At 47.0% G+C, this 18,690-nt stretch overlaps 1 protein-coding gene across 1 annotated transcript in view; it reads left to right on the top strand.

Annotated features, from left to right (window-relative positions):
- The window catches only part of Cd82 (CD82 molecule), a 279,488-nt gene that overhangs the window by 214,510 nt on the left and 46,288 nt on the right, over window positions 1-18,690 (top strand). The gene's annotated exons all lie outside the window — the stretch shown is intronic.

The following is an 18,690-nucleotide window of genomic DNA, read 5'->3' on the forward strand; positions in this document are numbered from 1 at the left end:
TTCCCAGCCCTCGCTGGACCAGATGGTACATGGAGCACCAGGTGCACCCTGGTTTGCAGGGGGCAAAGAGGGTGAAGACATGGTGATGGCAAGGGTTGGGAGCGGTTCAGAGCCTGGGCGGCCGTGGCAGAGTTCTGGGTCTTAGCCCAGGTCTTCGGAAAAAGAAATCTACACCCTCGGCTCTGGTCCCCTTCTCATGGCCCAGTAGGCCCCATAGGACCCATGGTTCTCTCCAGACCCCACTTCAACACCAGCCTCCTCAGTCACTGCTCTTACTGGGCCAGTAGCTGACCTAACAGGCTGGCCGTCTGTGACCTTCTGTGTGCCTTGTCGCAGGGTGCTGCTAGGCAGGGTTTGGGTACAAGCCTTGTGTTGTCTCTTCATGTCAGAGTCATCCAAAGCCAACTGTCCTCAGTCCCCCCACGTCAAACGCGGCCAACAAACACTGTCCCTCCCCAGTGTCCAACAAAGATGGAGCAGAGAAGCCACGTGGACTGCAGGACCTGGAACAGGTCCCTCGCCATCCTCTGGCCTCAGTTTCCTCATCTGAGAGATGGGGGTGTGCACTCCAGAAACCACACAGCCTGATCATGTCCATCGTATCTTTTGTACCAACAACCTACAGTTGTACCATCTACACACACTATGGTCTAAAGGTGAGGGCCTGGGGATCTCTATTTTCTGTCTGATGGGTCATCAGGTCTGGGAGCCATCTCTGATTAGCTGGGTTAATGGATTTCAAGGAGAGAAAAATGACCTTCCTTTTCCCCTTCCTTCCTTCGTCCTCTGCTTCCTCCCTCTCCTTCCTTCCTACCCCTTTCTATTCTCACTTCCTCTTCCTCCCTTCTCTCCCTCCCTTTCTCTCCCCCTCCCCTTCCATTCTTCCTTTCATTGTTCCTATTCCTTCACTCATCCCTTCCTTCTTTCCCTCTTCCATCCATCCAGTCAATTAGTAGGCGTGGCTGGGGGCTGGGACCATGCCAGGTTCAAGACCAACCAAAGGAATCAATGACAGTCATGCACTGGCAAATCTGTTTGTAGCTGATCCACATGGTGCAAGGAGAAAACTATGTCCTCTGACTTTTGCACATGTGGGTGCACACAGTGTGTGTGCATACACACACACCTGTGCACACGCATACATAAATGATATATAAAATACACTTATTAAATAAATGACATTGGAGAAGACACCCAATGTGTGGCCTTTTTTGTAGAGGGAAGGAAGTACAGGCAGTGCAAGGGCCCTGGGTCAGGCACCAACCTGGTGCACGTGAGCCGTAGAGAGAAGCCCGGTGCTGTGGGGTTCTGTAAGGGAGGAGGAAAGGTTAACAATGAGGTGGCTGGTGCGGTGCCAGCCTAGGGCTCCAGGGTTAACCTGTCTCCACCCTCAGAAAATGGCTCAGACACTGGCTAAGAAGGAGCCAGAAGGTTCACCAGAGGCTTGGAGGGAGTGTCTCATGCTCTGGAGAAGTGGGCAGGTGTCAGGGCTGGAGCTGTGCAAGAGGATCGGGTGGGTGTGGTAAGCACCTGCACTCTTGCAGATGGTTATTAGAGAGTCTGGGTGGCTCAATGGTGGGGCTAGATCTTAATTTTACTGAGATCAGGCCTGACAGTGCAAATGGAACAAAAACAAACAAACAACAAAAAAACAACCGACCGACCACAGTGGAATGGTGCAGTTCCGAATGTGATCACCAGGTGGCAGCATTTCAGGTGCTGCTCTTGCAGCAGCAGCCTTGGCTGGACCAGGGCTGAGTTCCTTGAGTGACAATCTACAGGAGTGGCAGCTCCTGGTTAGCCTGGTAGCACCGACCAGGAAGTGGGGGAGTGATCTGTGCTTAGGATGAATCCCCAGAGTCTCCTTGGACTTCTTGATTTTATTATCTGCTTATCAACTGTTGGTCAGTCAGGATCTGGACTGTAGAGCGGTCTAGCCTCAGCTCTGCCTCAGTTTCCCCAGTGTGGGTTCCAGGTGTGCATCACTACACCCAATGCCTTCTGTGTCCCAGGCAGGGCCTCACACTGTGGCCTAGGATGATCTAGTATGCCTTATGTAGTACAGGCTGGCCTCAAACTCATGGCAATCCTCCTGCCTCTTGCCTCCTGCCTCCCACATTCTGGGATTACAATCTTTTGCCTTAGCTCCCCCAAATCTCAGAATTTGAAGCCAGTTTACCTGGACTGAAACCTTGGCTGTACCACTGATTTGTAGCATGACCTTAAACCTACTTAAGTCTCCTTATGCCTCAATTTCCCCATCTGCATGCAACCTTAAAGAGTTAGAGGACAGATTTTTTTTTAAAGCTGACACCCAGAACCTTTAGAGCAGGGTCACAGGGTCTCATTGCCAGTCAACAAGGAAGGTACTTTAATACAGAAGAACACAGGCAGAGGAAAAGAGGGAGGTACAGCTAGAACACGGGAGGTGGAAGACACAGGGGCACAGATGGGAGTGATCCTGGGCCTGCTTCCACCACATGGGGAACCGAACCAGGAGAAGCTATCAATGGGGAACAGAACCAGGAGAAGCTATCAATGGGACCAGGAGAAATTATCAATAGGACCAGGAGACACTATCAATGGGACCTGAACCAGGAGAAGCTATCAATGGGACCAGGAGAAACTATCAATGGGACACTGGACCAGGAGAAGCTATCACACATTTGGCAAATGCTGGAGCACCCGAAAGGCCCTGATGATCATTCACCTCCTGAAACTGAGGAGGGAGGGGAAAACATAGGTGGGGGCAATGATGTCACACCCAAAAAAAAAAAGCTGGATGCTTCCCAGAATAGCAAAGGGTACAGACCTGGAAAGCTGGAATCAGGTTGAGGAACCTTGGATCCCACAAAAGAAATATCCATGTCTTTATTTGGAAACACTTGAAAGAATGAGAGAGAATCTGCCAATGGCACACAGTACACTAGGTGCTGGCACGTGCTGCCTCATCAAATCCTGGAGGTCCCCTGGGGAAAAGGGAGTTTGGGAGTCAGAGAGGACGTGGAAGTGACTTTCTCCAGGCCACATAACGGGAAGCTGATGGCAACAGATTCAGAACCGCTGGAGTTTCCAGGTCCTTCTTCAAGGGATGAAGAGCTAGGAAAAGGGTGTTTAATGGACAGTCATGAACAGAGCAGGCAGCCATAACCTCAGGAAGTTGGCTTCACCCTCTTCTGGAATCAGTGGATGGTGGGCAAGGCCCTAGCTTGGTCTGGCTTAGAGTTAATTACCAGTGGGAGGATAGTGAGAGGGTGGTTGGTGATCTTGGGCTGGTATCCCACTGGCCAAGACACCAGCTTGGCCTCCTCAGACACCCAGCCCGTTCTCGGAGAACTGGGGAGTGGCGTTGGGCGAGCTTGGAGGTGAGGTGCAGTCGGGCAGAACCTGGGCCCAGCCCATTGGCTACTGTCAAATATACTTACAGTGGGGCGGACAGAGTCTGTGGGCCCTCACGGGACCCTTTCCAAGGTAAGAGGGATGGAACGTTGTGTGTGTGTGGGGGGGGTGAGCCTGGGATACGTAGGACAGTAGGGATTTGGGGTGGAGAAGGCTTGCATTTGATCAGACCCGCACCAGCCCGGGCACCAGCTGTTGGAGATGCTGTGGATCACAGCAGGGAGGATCTCACTGAGAGTGGGGTCTTCGTTCCTCACCCAGGAATTTCTACACAGGATGTGGGTGGGAGTAGATGGTCACCCTGGAGAGACCTGACCGGGCCTTTCCCGTTCCACAAAGAAATCCTAGAAAGAGCAGGAGACTTACGTGGGTCACACAACTGAGAAGGCTCAGGGAGCAGAGCCCGCGCGAGAAGTCGGTGTGCTCAGCGCTCTACAGCTCTGCAGCAAACTTCAGGAGCAGAATTATCCTGGCAACAATCTCACCACTTTGGCAGCCTGGACCACTGTGCGCACAGCGTCTTAAATGGGCTTGGGCGCCATCTGTTGGCCATTTACAAGTATGACATGTTGCTGTTTGTCGTCCTGCCTATGCTGATTTCTCCCTCTTTTCCTTCCTTCTTCCTTCCTTCTCTCCCTCTCCCTCCCTACTTCCCGCAGTTCCAAAGGGATACTTAGATTATGAAAAGCAAAGGCTCAAGGACTGAAGAGAATTCGTGCAGGGACACAATGTAGTGTTTGTTTGTTTGCTTGCTTGCTTGTGTCAAGACAGGGCTTCTCTTTGAATCCTGTCCTAGAACTAGCTCTAGTAGACCAGGCTGGCCTCGAACTCGCAGAGATCCGCCTGCCTCTGCCTCCCGAGTGCTGGGATTAAAGGGGTGCACCACCACCGCCCGGCCCACAGTGGAGTTTATATTTGGTCTTGAAGAACAAGATTCTGACATTTTCAGATAATTCAGCAGGACTGAAGAGCATCATGTTGTGCAAAATAAGTCAGATTCCGAAAGACAACAACCACTGATTTCCTCTCACATATGAACTCTAACATTTAAAAGCATGAAGACAGGCTGAGAGTGATGCTGAGGAATATTTGTTTACACCGTAAAGATGTGTCTCTGCATAAGCCTCCTTCTGATTGGTTTAATAACTAAATGGCCAATAGCTAAGCAGGAGAGCTAGGTGGGAGTTCTGGGCAGAGAAGGATACGGGGGTGCAGGAGATGCCACCAATATGTGGAACCAGTCAGGCACACAGGAGGGAAGCGAGGTAACAGTCACATGGTAGAATACGGAATAAAAATATGGGTTAATTTAAGTCACAAGAGCTAGTGTGACGAGCCCAAGCTAATGGCCAAGCTTTTATAGTTAATAAGTCTCTGTGTCATTATTTGTGAGCTGGTGGCCCAAAGTAAAGTCCAACTACAGCACTCGGGAGGCAGAGGCAGGCTGTTCTCTGTGAGTGAATTTGACGCCAGCCTGTTCTACAGAGTGAGTTCCAGGTCAGCCAGGGTTACCTAGCGAGACCCACCTTAACTGAAACCGAGGGAGGTGCACATGAAGGAGGTAGCTGCATTGGGAAGAAGGACGACAGGAGGCATGGGGTGATGGCAACAGGTGACCAACTACTTCAGCTGCACCTGGTGGTTATACTTGAACTTGACAGGGACTCATTTTGGAAAGGGTCTGTGACGATGTTTCCAGAAAGGCTTAACTGAGGAAGAGCGCCTCCCTGACAGTGGCGATGCCAATTCCACGGGCGTGGCCCCTGGCTGACTTAGTACAGAACAGCCCTGACCGGCGCAGTGCAAGTCTTCTCTCTGCTTCTGCACCACAGACGTTACGTGACCTGCGGCATCCCCATCTCACCGCCACAGCTGCAGTCGCTCCTGCCAGCCGTAGTGGACTGTGCCGTAGTGGAGCCAAAGCGAAGGCTGCCTCAGGATGCTCGTGTTAGGGATGTGTCACCGCGGTGAGGGAAGAGAAAACGTGGTGGTAAGAGCGTTTGATAGGCAGATAGTATGTGCCGACTAAAAAGATAAACATTCCCTAGTGTTCCTCCGTCACTGGAAGTGACTCCCTGTAAGAGCGCAATCTGCAGTCCTCCAAGTCATGCTCCCTACACGGAGAGTTTATCCAGTTCTCCCAATGGCCCTTGGGAGGCAGGCAGCACCACCAGCTCTCCTGCAGATGAGGATAATGGTCAGAAAAGTCAGTGACCAGGCAAGGGTGGCAGGTGCTGTGGCTGACTGAGGACATAAAAAGGGACTGACAGGCAGAAGCAGCAGAGGAGGAAACAGGCTGTGAATGGATGGGTACTATGTACCCAGGATTGGCCGACCAGAACACAGCTGGGAGGAAAATCAAATGTCATCTGGTAATCAGAGGGAATGAGGGACTAGGAGAGCTATAAAAGAACTCAAGTTGATGCTACCAGAAACAACACCATTCCTATATTTTCTAAATGTACATCTTTAATAGAACCCCTGCCACCACGATCATTGCCCCTTCACCATCATCATCCACTTCACTATCATAACCATCCCCACCACCATATCCATCCCCACCACCATATCCATCACCACCACCATATCCATCACCACCATCATATCCATCACCACCTATTGTAAGGGGCAGCGTGTTTATTTCCCGGATTCCCAGACTCTCAAAATAATTGCACAGAAACCACATTATTTGCAATACTATTTGTCTAATAGCTTAAGTGTATTTCTGGATAACTCTTATATCCTAAACTAACCCATCTCCATTAATCTGTATATCACATGAGGCTGTGGCTTACCTGATAAAGTTCCAGTGTCTATCTCCAGCAGGGTTACATGGCTTCTCTCTGACTCTACCTTCTTTCTTCCAGCATTCAGTTTATTTTTCCCACCTACCTCTCTCATTCTGCCCTATGCAAGCCTAAGACAGTTTCATTATTAACCAATGGTATTCACAGCATACAGAGGGAAAACCCACATCACTTTCTCTTTTCTGTTTAAATAAAAAGGATGGTTTTAACTTTAACATAGTAAATTTGCACATAAAAAACAGGTATCAAGCAAGAATTACAGTTACACTATTTGTACCTACTTTATCTTTTATTATAACTAAGGAAAACTATAACGTTCTACTCTTCAAATCTATCAAATACTCCAGAAGTATATTAAATAATATTATTTAAATAAACAGGAAGTGCATTATAAGCAACTTCCAAAACTCTAGAAGTGACAGAGACATCTCGCTGCCTGGACAGTCACCCAAAATTCTTCTGTAATATTAGGGCACCCATCTTCAGCCTACAAGTCCATTGTGTCCAGCAGACTTTTCCGTGAAGCAGGAAATTTCAAAGGCAGTTCTGCCTATATTGGCAGTTTGTCAGTCACTTTCTTCTGCATCTTGCAAAATGTCTAGAAGATTCTTTCATGAAGTAGGAACCCCAAAGTACCATCTCACCTTTAGGCAAGTTCAGCAGTCATATCTCTGCAGGTCCTACATATTCAGTTCATATAGCATAACATCAAGCAGTCCAGGCAAGAGCAGTTTCTTGCCCAAATGACTAACAAACTCCATAAGAAGCCTCTTCGATGCCCATTTTTCTCTTGAATTAATTGGTGCTGTCAGGAGCAGGTGTGTCCCAATTGTACAAAAAGTCCTAAGTTATTAAAACATTCAAATGCCATATTCTGTAGTCCTTGAAAGATCTGAAGAATATCTATCCATCTGAAATACATTTCTGTACATCTAGAAAACCTAAATAACATGGTTATGAGCTTGACTATTATAGTTGATTATCTATTAATCTATATTTCTTAATTATACATTACATTTTAAAATGAGCTGTACAAACACAGTTCCTTAATCAAGAGCAGAAATATACATATAACAAAATTGACCTAACATTTGTATCAATAAACCAAATTATTCATCTCTATAGCAACCACCATCATATCCATCACCACCATCTTCCCCACCATCATCACCCCACCATTATCATCTTCAGTGCTGTGGGACAATGGTCTTTTATCCTGTTGCTTACATTATTCTAATAAAATGCTGATCAGGCAGGAAGTAGAGGTGGGGTGACTAGGCAGGAAGTAGAGGAGGGACAACTAGAACAGGAGAATTCTGGGAATAGGAAGGAGTCAGTCTACAGTTGTCACCCAGACACAGAGGAAGCAAAATGAGAATGCCTTGCTGAAGAAAGGTACTAAGCCTCATGGCTAACACAGACAAGAATTATGGGCTAATATAAGTTATAAGAGTTATGAGAAGCCTGAAATAATAGGCCATCCAGTTTATGATTAATGTGACCTCTGTGTGTTTCTGTGGGAGTGAATGGCTGTGGAACCTGGCGGAACAGAAACCTCAGCCAACAATTTTCCATCACTAACAGCATATGCTTCACTTTAATCCCCAATTATCATATCGTCCCCATCATCACCACCATCTCTGTCACCCCGGCCATCCCTACCTCTACCATATTGCTCTCACCAGCATGTCTTTATCACTTCCTCCATCACATTACGCCATCATCTTTGTCATCACTACTGCCATCTCCACTACCATCTCTATCACTGCCCCATCTCCGTTATCTCCACCCCTGTCCTATTAACATCTTCATCACCATCGTCAGTGTTAGCACTATCATTTCCATCCCTGTTATTTCCATCAATGCTATAAATCATCATCATAGTCTTTACCGGGAAGGACCTTAGTACCTCATAATCATACCAGCATTTAACCACCCCTGCCATATCACCATCAACACAGTGGTCACCACCAACACAGTGGTCGTCACTATCAACACAGTGGTCATCACTGTCAACACAGTGGTCACCACCATCAACACAGTAGTCACCAACAACAAAGTGGTCACCACCATCAACACAGTGATCACCACCATCAACACAGTAGTCACCAACAACAACACAATGGTCACCACCACCACCAACACAGTGGTCGTCACTATCAACACAGTGGTCACCATCATCAACACAGTGGTCACCATCATCAACAACAGTGGTCATCACCATCAGCACAGTGGTCATCACCATCAACACAGTGGTCACCATCATCAACACAGTGGTCACCACCATTAACATAGTGGTTGCCACCACCATTAACATAGTGGTCACCACCACCATCAACACAGTGGTCACCATCATCAACACAGTGGTCACCACCACCATCAACACAGTGGTCACCATCATCAACACAGTGGTCACCACCATCAACAAAGTGGTTACCACCATCAACACAGTGGTCACCATCATCAACACAGTGGTCACCACTATCAATACAGTGGTCACCACCATCAACACAGTGGTCACCACCATCAACACAGTGGTCACCATCATCAACACAGTGCTCACCATCATCAACACAATGGTCACCACTATCAACACAGTAGTCACCACCATCAACACAGTGGTCACCACTACCAATACAGTGGTCACCATCATCAACACAGTGGTCACCACCATCACCACCGTGCACCATCATCATCACCATTGCCATCACCTCTACCACTGTGGGCATTACTAGCCACCAGTATTGTCTTCTCCCCCAGGCAGCATAATCCCCACCATCACCCGCAGAAATGCCCATGTCCATCACTGCCATCATCGTAGCCCCCACCACCCTCGCCATCACTCTCATTAGGTCTCTCCTTTTGAACTTCATCCTGCTTCTAAAGCCCGAAGCCTTGGCTGTGCCTCATTCACCTGCCTATTCCTCTGTGGTGCTGAGTTTGTTCTCCCTGCTTCACAAGAAGACTGGGGCTCCAAGAGGGAGGACCTAGGGCAGAAAGAGATCAATGTACATGGAGTACAAGACAAAGGTTTTGATTTGGCTTTTTTGAGGGCTGGAATCAGGCCTCCCATGTTAGTCAGCTTTCTCTCTCTCTTTCTCTCTCTCTTTCTCTTTCTCTAACAAAATACCTGAGATGAATTTCTCCCCAAAGAGAAAATGATTTATTTTACCAACAGCTCGGGGAGTCTGTGGCTAACTGGTTTTGCATACATCTCCTCTCTGGGGACCCAGGAGCTGTAAGACACCAGTCACAGTGGGCAGTGAGCCATTGACCAGGCATGGCAGACAGGCCCTGGAGTCAAGGTGCCTGGACTTGAATGCCACCTCCATAAGAGTCAAGCTGCTTGACCTTGTCAAGACTGGATTATTTCCTCTGACTTCTGTTTTCTCCTCCGTAAAGCAAAATCCTTAGTTAAGTACAGATAGAGACGGCCATGGAAACTTAAGCCTGTCATCCTTTCACTGCATGTGGAAGACAGTGGCGGGAGAACAACCATGAGTTCCAGGCTCCCTGATGCCTGTGTGGACACAGAAGCCTCGCTGCCCCCTGCAGACTCTGCTCCAGGTTGGGATCTAGAAATGAATGCTGGGAATCAAGTGCCTCTCCAAGGTCTTCCCAGACCCTTTGACTGGGCCAGGCAATCACCACAGCAGTTCCCCACGTTTACAAACTTCCCTCCTGAGGCTGCAGCCAGAGAGGGGGACAGCGACAGGGTCACATCCGGCCAGCACTGTTGTGTGGGTAGGGATATTCCCCTACATCCTGAGCTTGATGTACTTCTCTGACCCAGCTCCTCGCCCCCAGAAGCTTGTGTGCTTGCAGAGCCGTGAATTAGTCTGTAGCTGCATTTCATTGGCCAGCACTGCTCCGTGAAGAGTCTGCACCAGGCACCAGGTCCCCAGTACCAGCCACACTGGCTTGTGAATACAGCCCCTAGGCCTGACACAGGGAGAGTGCCTGTTGTTGGGTCCTTGTGTGGGGTCTGATCCCCTGACCATAGGGACTAACCTGAGACCCTGACTGGTTCAGGGAGGTGTCAACGCACACAGAAACACAAACTCTTATCTTTTCACTTCTCTCCTCCCCCACTCCCGAACCACCTTTCATCTTTTTCTCCAGGGCATTTGACTGGCTGCACTGACAACTATGGACACCAGGGGGCAATATATAACTTCATTTTTATAGAAGGAAAAAGGGTTCATGTAAAATGCTACAGCTCACAGGTGGAGAAACTAGCACAGAGGGAACCTCAGGAGGCCAGTGCTCAAGATCACATGATAGGAAAACAGCATGGGTTAGAGCCATCTCACACCAGAAGTCTGAATAAAGCAATAGGAAGGCCAACCAGTATTCATGGATTTCCATAGGAACTCATGTCCCCAAAGGAGCCTGGCAGGGGACAGAAAGAAGTCAAGTAAATGGGGTGCATCAGGGGCCTGGTGTGTGGCCACCTACAGGATGCATGTTGCAACTGGAGTGAGGAACTACAGCACAGGTCTGTCCATCTGCAGCCCAGGTCTGTCTAGCTGCAGCCCAGGTCTATCAACTGCAGCCCAGGTCTATCAACTGCAGCCCAGGTCTGTCTAGCTGCAGCCCAGGTCTATCAACTGCAGCCCAGGTCTATCAACTGCAGCCCAGGTCTATCAACTGCAGCCCAGGTCTGTCCAGCAGCTGCTCAGTTCCAACTCACATCAAGATACTTGGCCCTTTTTTTCCCATCACCAAAAGATACATAATTAAATGTTAATGTGAAATTTTCAAGTTTGGGGTTTTTTGTTTGTTGGTTGGTTGGTTGGTTGGTTTTTGGTTTTTCAAGATAGGGTTTCTCCACAGGAGACCACTTCCTACGTATAACCCCAGCAGCACGGACAGTAAGGGCCTCATTGAATAAATGGGACCTCCTGAGACTGAGAAGCTTCTGTAAAGCAAAGGACACTGTTGCTAAGGCAGAAAGGCAACCCACTGACTGGGAGAAAATCTTCACCAACCCCGCAACTGACAAAGGTCTGATCTCCAAAATATATAAAGAACTCAAGAAACTAGACTGTAAAAGGCTAATCAACCCAATTATAAAATGGGGCACTGAGCTGAACAGAGATCTCTCAACAGAAGAAGTTCAAATGGCCAAAAGACACCTAAGGTCATGCTCAACTTCCTTAGCGATCAGGGAAATGCAAATCAAGACAACTTTAAGATACCATCTTACACCTGTCAGAATGGCGAAAATCAAAAACACCAATGATAGCCTTTGCTGGAGAGGTTGTGGAGAAAGGGGTACACTCATCCATTGCTGGTGGGAATGCAAACTTGTGCAACCACTCTGGAAAGCAGTGTGGAGGTTTCTCAGGAAATTCGGGATCAACCTACCCATGGACCCAGCAATACCACTCTTGGGAATATACCCAAGAGAGGCCTTATCATACAACAAAAGTATATGCTCTACTATGTTCATAGCAGCATTGTTTGTAATAGCCAGAACCTGGAAACAACCTAGATGCCCTTCAATTGAAGAATGGATGAAGAAAGTATGGAATATATACATATTAGAGTACTACTCAGCAGTAAAAAACAAGGACTTCTTGAAGTTTGCAGGCAAATGGATGGAAATAGAAAACACCATCCTGAGTGAGGTAAGCCAGACCCAAAAAGAGGAACATGGGATGTACTCACTCATATTTGGTTTCTAGCCATAAATAAAGGACATTGAGCCTATAATTCGGGTTCTTAGAGAAGCTAAATAAGAAGGAGAACCCAAAGAAAAACATATAGGCATCCTCCTGAATATTAACCTTCATCAGGCGATGAAAGGAGACAGAGACAGAGACCCACATTGGAGCACCGGACTGAAATCTCAAGGTCCAAATCAGGAGCAGAAGGAGAGAGAGCACAAGCAAGGAACTCAGGACCGCGAGGGGTGCACCCATACACTGAGACAATGGGGATGTTCTATCAGGAACTCACCAAGGCCAGCTGGCCTGGGTCTGAAAAAGCCTGGGTCAAAACCGGTCTCGCTGAACATAGCGGACAAGGAGGACTACTGAGACCTCAAGAACAATGGCAACGGGTTTTTGATTCTACTGGACCTATTGGTTTCGTGGGAGCCTAGGCAGTTTCGTGGATGCTCACCTTACTAGACCTGGATGGAGGTGGGTGGTCCTTGGACTTCCCACAGGGCAGGGAACCCTGATTGCTCTTTGGGCTGAAGAGGGAGGGGGACTTGACTGGGAGAGGGGAAAGGAAAGGGGAGGCGGCGGTGGGGAAAAGATAGAAATTTTTAATTAATAAAGAAATAAATAAATTAAAAAAAAGATAGGGTTTCTCTATGTACCTTTGGACCTGTCCTGGAACTCACTCTGTAGACCAGGCTGGCCTTGAACTTACAGAGATCCACCCACTTCTGCCTCCTAACTACTGGGATTAAAGGCATGCACTACCTCCTTCTGGCAATTTCCAAGTTTTTAATGCTGACAATAGAAGTCTATGTCCCCACCACAGGCTTTCGGGGGCGGGGAAGGTCTACTAGAGATTTTTATTTTGTTGACGGCCTGAAACTCCCTATGTAGACCAGGATGCCCTGTCTTCTCCAGAGTGCTGAGATTGTGTACCATGATCAACCCTGGCTGGAGAGTGCTTTGTTTAACCTGCTATTGTGTACTCCACCCCCATTAGTGTGAGGGCTGTTCTTCCTGTTTCCCACCCACCTCTGGTGGATGGTGATCTGAACATGAAATCATTGAGGGGAGTTTGTATAGCCGTTTCCTCTGAACTGAAACATTCCCTCTCAAAGGGAAGAAGGAGGCTCAGAAGACTCAGAAAGCTAAGGAAGTGTCCAAGGCTTGTGGGCCTTACAATGACCAGAATTCTCAAGGCCCCTCCCCACAGTTACACAGTAACCTTGTTAGGGAGAGGAGAGACTCTTTGGTGGAGCAGTTAGCCTGTTGGGAGTCCAGGGATGCAGCCTTCATGAGATGTCACTCCTGCTTTGAAGGGCTTTTGGGTGATGCTGTAGCTGCCTGCGGTCACTTATGCTCCCTGGAGTAATTCCAAGAGACCCATTGGTTCACCCAGATATGGTGTAGGAGGTCCTTCTGTTTGTGTGTTGCTTTCATTGGTTAATGAATAAAGAAACTGCCTTGGCCTAGTTGATAGGGCAGAACTTAGGTAGGTGGGGAAGACAGAGCCAAATGTTGGGAGGAAGAGAGGTGGAGTAAGAGGAAGATGCCATGGAGCCGCCAGAGACAGACATGCCGAATCTTTTCCGGTAAGCCACTGCCACGTGATGATATACAGATTAATAGAAATGGGTTAAATCAAGATGTGAGAGTTAGCCAATAAGAGGTTAGAGATAATGGGTCAAACAGTGATTTAATTAATATAATTTCCTTGTGGTTATTTCAGGGCTTAGCTAGCTGGGTGGCCAGGAAGAACAAGCAGGCCCTCTCCCTACAACACAGACTGCTGGATCTGCTCCTTTGGTCTGGCATTGTGGATGCCTGAACTGAGGTGACATTCGTTTTGTCTCCCCAGCAAAAGGCACACAGCACGGGCCTCCTCTATATTGGTTTTGCTATGCAGCGGCTCTCACACAGGAGCATGAGGACTGTGGATAATGGTCTCCACCATCTACTGCAAAGATGGCAGGCTGCTTTGCAGTAACTACATAAAGGCTGGATATTTGAAATCTCTGTCTTAGAGATATTCGTAAATTCACTTTGGTGTATGGTTCATAACAGACAAAATGCCTAGTAAAAGACCACAGGAATATCTGTTACAAATAAACTCCCAGTGGCTGCAGAGATGACTCGTGAGTTAAAAGCTTGTACTTGCTCTTGTAGATGACCTGGGTTCAGTTCCCACAATTTAATGGTTCACAACTGTCTAAAACTGCATTTGAAGAGATCAGACCCTCTCTTCTAGCCTCCTTGGGTGCCCACACACTTATGGATACAGATGTGAGAACTCTAAGCAAATTCTCCAACATCATGTCCGCCTGTGTGCCTTCATATTATGGGCTGTGTTGATAATGGACTAACTCTCTGAAACTGTAAGCCAGCCTCAATTAAATTCACTCATGCTGGGGTAGGCTGTGGTAACGCAGCTGTCTATGAGTCATTTCTGCTCCTGTAAGTAACCCCCTCACCCATATTCCAGTAAGTAACCCCAATAAAACTCATTGCTTCACCAAGTTGGACTTTGGTGGCATTCACACTTTGGTCTGTTGTGAGCTCCCTGCTTGCGGTGAGTTGATGTGTGTGTTGGTCACCCCAGTAAAAGTTTTGTCACATAGCAGCAGTCTGTGAATCACCATCACAAACATCCTATCATGGAGATCAAGGCAGAACCCCCAGCAGGATGGGAGGGAATGGTGTTTTATGGTCATTTGGCAAAGGTTGGACAGGGTCAAGATTTAGCACCCAGCCCAGGACACAGTAACATACCTAGTCTCTCATTGTGTCTCTGCACTGGTAGCATCCACAGTGTCTGGGAACTTGATAAGATCTTGGCATCTTATAGAATAAATGGCTGTTGTCTCAGGAAAGGTCCCTGAGATTATTTTTATTTATTTGTGTGTTTGTTTATTTATTTATTTACATGGTGTGTGTGTGTGTACATACTGCACATGCAAAGGTGGCCTCAGAAGCAGAAAGAAGATTTTAGGTGGGTAGGAGTTGGAGTTACATGCTGCTGTGGTCTTCCCAATTGAAGTGCTGAAACCGGACTCTGGTTCTCTGGAAGAGCATCAAGCACTCATAACCCTTGAGTCATCTCTCCAGCCTGTTTCCTAAACTCAGGTACATAAATCCTTTAATTAATTCATTACCCATTTTGGAGACAGCCTAGATGACTCTGAACTCATAATGCTCCTGCCTTTGCCTCCTAAGTGCTGGGACTTCAGCTTATACCACCAGACCTGGCTAGTCCACACACCAGGCTGAACTCTAGGTGTTGGCATGAGATTTCTTTCCCACTCGGTCCTGCTACTGTTCAGCCCCAAAGAAGCACACAGAGGTCTACATTAATCATAAACTGGTTGGCCTACTACCTCAGGCTTCTTATAACTCTTATAACTTATATTAGCCCATAATTCTTGTCTGTGTTAGCCATGTGGCTTGGTACCTTTCTTCAGCAAGGCATTCTCATCTTGCTTCCTCTGTGTCTAGGTGACAACTGCAAACTGACTTTCCTCTTTTCAGAATTCTCCTATTCTCATTGCCCCTCCTCTACTTCCTGCCTGGTTGCCCTACCTATACTTCCTGCCTGACTAGTGGACTAATCATCATTTTATTAAACAAGTACAAAAACCAAATCTTTACAGGGTAAAACCATTGTCTGACAGCACTTGCCCCATCCCTTTTTTTCAAAACAAGAACTCTGAATCAAATCTTCCTTGTTTAGCTTTCTTCCTTACCATTATCCACATGACTTGTAGCCAACACTCTAAACAAAGAAAAACACCCATAATGCATTTTTGGGGGATGTGGGCATAGTGTTCCAGGCTGCTTCCTTCTGACTTGGAGTGCTGATAATCTTATAGGGACCTAAGGAAAATTTTTAATTACAGTCAAGTCCTGACTAGAAAGTCCTGTGAGGCTTGATCATCTCAGCTAGCAGTCTTGACTGTTCTGGATGTAGAACCCAGAGGAAATTCCAACAGAGTCCTCTGAAACGTTGGATCATCTGGCCATCTTCTACCGGAGATTTTGGGGTTTCCTTGATCAAACTTGATTTTACTTAGCCCAGAATGAATCCACAGCCTCTCATTTCCTGTGGAAACAAAAACAAAACCTCTTCCCCAAAGTAGCATATCTTTTGACTCCCATTTTTAAGTCAAGGCATTTTCAAAATACCTATCTTAGATTAATCCAGCAGCATTTATAAGCAAATGTCTTTTAGCAGCTGTTGCTTCTTCTTCAGCATTCAAACAATTCATAGACAACACAATAACAGTATCCAGACTCTCTGTGTATTTTCTATCTTTATGTGGCTTTATTTTAAACTCTCTTATTTTTCTTTTTCTTTTTAATTTTTGGTTTTTTGAGACAGGGTTTATCAGTGTATCTTTGGTTTCCTGGAACTCACTCTGTAGACCAGGCTGTCATTTAACTCACAGAGATCTGCCTCCCTAGTCTTGGGATTAAAGGTGTGTGCCACCACACCTTGAACTCACAGAGATCCTTCTGCCTCTGCCTCCTAAGTGTTAGGATTAAAAGTGTGTGCCACCACACCTGACTACTCTTTCTTTTTTTTTTTAAGGACTTTGTCTTTTTTCTTTTCTTTCCCAAGCCTACATATATTTTAAAACACACTGTAAACCATTTAGAGACTTTTTTGTCTTTGAATCTATCTTTACTGTACATCTCTTTTTCTGACCACAAGAGTTTTTAATTTGCTAGGCAACATGGCTAGGATTAAAGCTGTGGCTTTGATGACTAGATACACCCTATTCCTTAGCTTTCTGAGAGTCTACCCTCATGGCAGAGGTACTGGCTGGGACCATGTTTATTGTCACAACTTTATGAAGTTTCAAGGTGCCTGCCACCACCAAAAAGCATGCAGTTGGCTATTCATCAACACCAATTAAGTGTTTCATGGTGGGACCTCTTAAAAGAGCTGCAAGGTTTTTGCAGCTAAAGCTGAGCCAGGAAATCTCTCTTAAATGAAATGTGCTTTCCTCTAGCAAATAGAGCACACCCAAGAAAATGCTACCACGAGGCCATGCTTAACTCTGTTCTTTTTGTGTCTAGAATTCCTTCCCAAACTCTCTCAGGTTTTATGTGGATGCAGTTGCCTCATGTTGGGTGACATTTGTTGACAGAGGTTTCTGACAATGGTTTTACCCTGTAAAGATTTGTTTCTTGTACCTGTTTAATAAAATGCTGATTGGCCAGTAGCCAGGCAGAAAGTAGAGGCAGGACAATGAGAATAGGATAATTCTAGGAAGAGGGAAGAGTCGGTCTGCAGTCGCCACCCAGATGCAGAGGAAGAAAGATGAGAATGCCTTGCTGTACCAAGCCACATGGCTAACACAGACAAGAATTATGGGCTAATATAAGTTATAAAAGTTATAAGAAGCCTGAAGTAATAGGCCAACCAGTTTATGATTAATGTAGGCCTCTGAGTTTCTTTGGGACTGAACGGCTGTGGGACTGGACTGGACAGAAACCTCAGTCAACATCTCAGTGAACGCCATCTCTTTTCATCTCCAAGTCAGGAGCAGTGTCTCATATCTTTAAGCACAGCACTCAGGAAGCTGGAGGCGGAGCAGAATTTGAGGACAGCCTGAGCTGCACAAGCCCTGTCTCAAAAAACCAAGTCAAAAGTAAATAAAATTTTATTTCCAAAGGGCTACCCTCAGAATTAGCATTAATAATTTTGTTACTTATCTTTTGTTTCTTTTTTGTTTCTAGATAAGATTTCATGCAGCCCATGTAGTACCTCAAACTTGCTGTGTGGCTAAGGCTGGTCCCAAACTCCTGATCCTGCTGACTCTACCCCCTGAGTACTGGGATAGGTGTGAGCCATCATACCTGGCTGTTAGTCCGGACTCTGCCTCCCAAGTGCTGGGATTAAACGTGTGTACCACCACCACCACCTAGCATGTTAGTCTCTAGTTCTTACAGGCAAATTCTAAGTACTTTATTTTGCCCTGGGTTGCACAGCTGCCAGGTTTACTTCGGTCCTGTGAGTCTTAGACCCTAAGTGTTTATCTATTCCAAGTAGTGGCTCTCAAACTCAAAGCTAACTCAGAATCATCTGGAAACCTTGTAAAAAACAAACCACTGCAGTCTCTCACTCTGTTCTGGGATGTCTCAAACTCCAAACACACTCCTAACAAGTTCCCAGGCAGTGGTGGCGCTTCTGGGGGTGAGGACAGAGCTTTTGCCAACCCCTGGCCATCCAGCATTCCCTATGCGTTGGGTTCCTGCGAAGCAGGCTCCTTCATACCCTCCACAGCGGCTACTCTCAGATGCAAATGCCTGCAGCTGCAAGCTTTGCCAGCGCACAGGTTAAGGGGTCTGGACAACATGCCTGAGGCTCGTCCACAGTCTGGACATGCAAGGTAGGGTGTGCAGACTTCTGGAGATCTTTGCAGCCCACTTTCTAAAGGGAGAAGACAGCCATGGAGGACTCGGGCCTTCAACCCTCTCCTGCTACGCCCTCATCGACCTGCTGTGCCATGGCTGGCTGGCCTGGGCCACTTCTTCAAGGGCCAAAATCCAGGCAAGCTAGGGCGACTACGCTGTTAGACTCTAGCTCATGACTTCATCTTTCTAAATCTTGGGCTGTTCATCTGTAAAATGGGCTGAAGGAAAATAGTCCATCACAGCTCTTGGCTAATCAGCAAGGGTTCAAACATTGGTAGCTGTTAGTATTTTCAAAAAGTGCTTGGGTCCTGGCAGTCTCCACATGGAGTCCTAGTCTTGGAACGTGAACGCTCCCACGCCATTCCCGGGTTGCGACAGGATAAGCCAGGTCCTAG

The sequence above is a fragment of the Alexandromys fortis genome, unplaced genomic scaffold (genome assembly GCF_014885135.2).
Source record: "Alexandromys fortis isolate MF-2015 unplaced genomic scaffold, M_Fortis_MF-2015_v1.1 scaffold_12, whole genome shotgun sequence".
Lineage (NCBI taxonomy): Eukaryota > Metazoa > Chordata > Mammalia > Rodentia > Cricetidae > Alexandromys > Alexandromys fortis.